General features: G+C 39.0%; 1 pseudogene; it reads left to right on the top strand.

Moving 5' to 3' along the window:
• The first annotated feature begins 87 nt into the window (after positions 1-87).
• Positions 88-2,379, top strand: LOC137980700 (uncharacterized; annotated as a pseudogene).
• The last annotated feature ends 245 nt before the right edge of the window (positions 2,380-2,624 follow it).

Raw genomic sequence — 2,624 nt, 5'->3', positions numbered from 1 at the left:
AATGAGCTTTATTCCCTTGGGCAGCACTGAGAGAAAGTCCTTTCAGCCCTTGAAGAAATTGTGGAAAAGTCATTGCCTGCAGACAAAATGACAGCCTACTATGATGACCCTGAAGCAGCAAAGCTATGTATTCTGAGCAAGATAACATTCTGTGAGACACATCAAAAGGTTAGTTTCTTGAATTATTCTATGATGATTGTTAGGCAGTTATGGTGCTATTAATGACGTAGAAAACTCCACCATTAGCACTTATGATCTATGTCACATTCAATAAGTTCCAGAATCCTTGAAGTACATAATAGCACTCAATGCACTTAATTACGTGGTAATTTATTTTCATTGATTTAGCATTTCAAAGAAATGCTGGACAGTGGTATATTTATCCGAGATTTTGGAACGAAGTTGGAAGAGATTCAGTTAAAGGATTCCGCAATTAATGTCAAAAAAGGAAAATGTGCTAAATAAATTATCTTTTGAAAATGTGCCGTATATTTTTTTTGAAGAATTGTGTGTTGTCAGAGCTTGTACAACTAAGTAAAATATCAACGATGAAATGATATATGAAATGGATCATATATATAGCTATGATCTTCACAGTTATGAACGCAATTTTTGCAATTGCGTAAGGAAGGCTGAAAAATTCAGGACTTCAACAGGGTTTGAACCCGTAACTTCGCGATACCGGTGCAACGCTCTAACCAACTGAGCTATGAAGCCACTGACGTTGGGAGCTGGTCATTTGTGGGTTCCAATGTTCCTGTGAGGAATGAATCAACGATGAAATGATATATGAAATGGATCATATATGAACTGCAAATTACATGGTTAAGTAGGAGTATATTAGCTAAGTTTCAAATGCAATTGTTGTGACTGTAAAGTTTCTTATTTCTTGTTCTCTTTTCCTTCACCAGGAAACCATTGTATTACAGAGGGTGTAGGTAAAGGCCAGACTGGTCTAAAGAAGATCAAGAATGGATCCAAGGGATCGATACAATGTTCACTAGGCTGTTTGGTCCTGATTTGTGTGAGTATGAATGTACAAAACCATCAAAAGCGTTGATCCTATCTCCAGGCCAGATTAACCATGATGTGGCAGACATCATAGAAGTAAATGATAACATAGTCAAAGCCAGTGCATCCACTGTCAGTGGTGAAGGCAGCTGCAACCTGACTAATGGCAAAGATGATGTCCCATGTAGTGTCAGTGGTGAAGGCAGTTGTAACCCGACTAATGACAAAGATGATGTCCCATACAGTGTCAGTGGTGAAAGCAGCTGTAACCTGACTAATGATGAAGATAATGTCTCGTGCAGTGTTGAAAAGAGACAACTTGCGCTTGCAGATTTTCAGAATGGGAGATTAAACAGCCTAACCCGCAACGAGGCAGCAGCATACTACTTACCCAAAGTGTCTTTATTGCACCAGGAGATGTCTCAGTTTCCAGAAATTTCACAAAACTATTTAACCCTTTGCTGGCCAATGGCCGTCCATCAGCAAGCACTGTACAACATGCAATGAAATTACAGCGCACCTTCCCAAATAAGGATGGTCATCTGGGTTGCTACAACTTGGCTTCACTAAAAGTGTTTGAGAAAATTTGTGCATTGGAGTCAGATGCCTCAAACTTAAGGGAAGAAATTTGTTGGCTTTCTCAAACACCTGAGGCACAGAAGATTGCTGGAATCAAAGATGCACTTATTAATTTAATGCGTCATGATGTGATTTTACAACAGGGACCGAGTATTAAGGACTTATCAGACTTTTGTACCCTTGCTTGTGAACGTTACGTGAGCAGTTTTGCCATTAACACAACATGCCTCACCTTTCTCAAGGAGGAGAAACAAAGTAATGTTGTGTACCTCCTATGTTACAGTCAATCTTGGGCAAAACAAGTAGCACATTATTTCAGGCAAAAGGTTCCAGGGTATTTCAGTCATTGCCCAGTAGATGCAGCAAATATTATCGTTACTCCAATTCATATCCCATGTAGACAACATTGGGGAGTTCTCTGCTTTGATGCAGTCAGTAGAACAGCCTATTTTGATGATGCCTTGAAGATCGTTCCACCCCAAAGCACTGTCCCAGTTGTTAAGAACATGTTGGAATGGTCTCAGTGTTCTTTCAAACGATTCCAGATTCAAGGTGGAAAAAGGGAACCACCCAAGACTGTGCCTTCCTTTACCCTGTATCAACATGCCACAGCAGACAACAACAGGTGTAGGAGCAGGTAGCTGTGGTATTGGGGTAATTCTTTCTGTCAGAGATATCATTACAAGTGGAAAATGCCTTCCTCCATTCCAGTGGGACTTTAAGGACATGGGCTTTCTTCGAAAGCAGTTGATGTCTCAAATTTTAGAATGGAGAAACAATGCTAAGTGAACTGTTTGGAAATGTACTTTTAGATTCTTAAGTGATTGATTTTTTTCGTGCTTAAAATGTAAAATTAATGTTCTTTTAGACAAGTCATGCAAATCCCTTTAGTAGGAATTATTGTTTATTCTTACATGTTAAAAAGGTACTTGAGTATGATTTCTATCCATCCTGTACTATGAATTTGTTCATGAACTTTGCCACGGTTTCAAGTATCCTTTAATTATGTAGTTTCTCTTACGGCCATTAATGTA

The sequence above is a fragment of the Montipora foliosa genome, chromosome 12 (genome assembly GCF_036669935.1).
Source record: "Montipora foliosa isolate CH-2021 chromosome 12, ASM3666993v2, whole genome shotgun sequence".
NCBI lineage: Eukaryota > Metazoa > Cnidaria > Anthozoa > Scleractinia > Acroporidae > Montipora > Montipora foliosa.
Note: the sequence above shows the minus strand (reverse complement) of the source record. Positions and strands in the feature narration are given on the sequence as shown.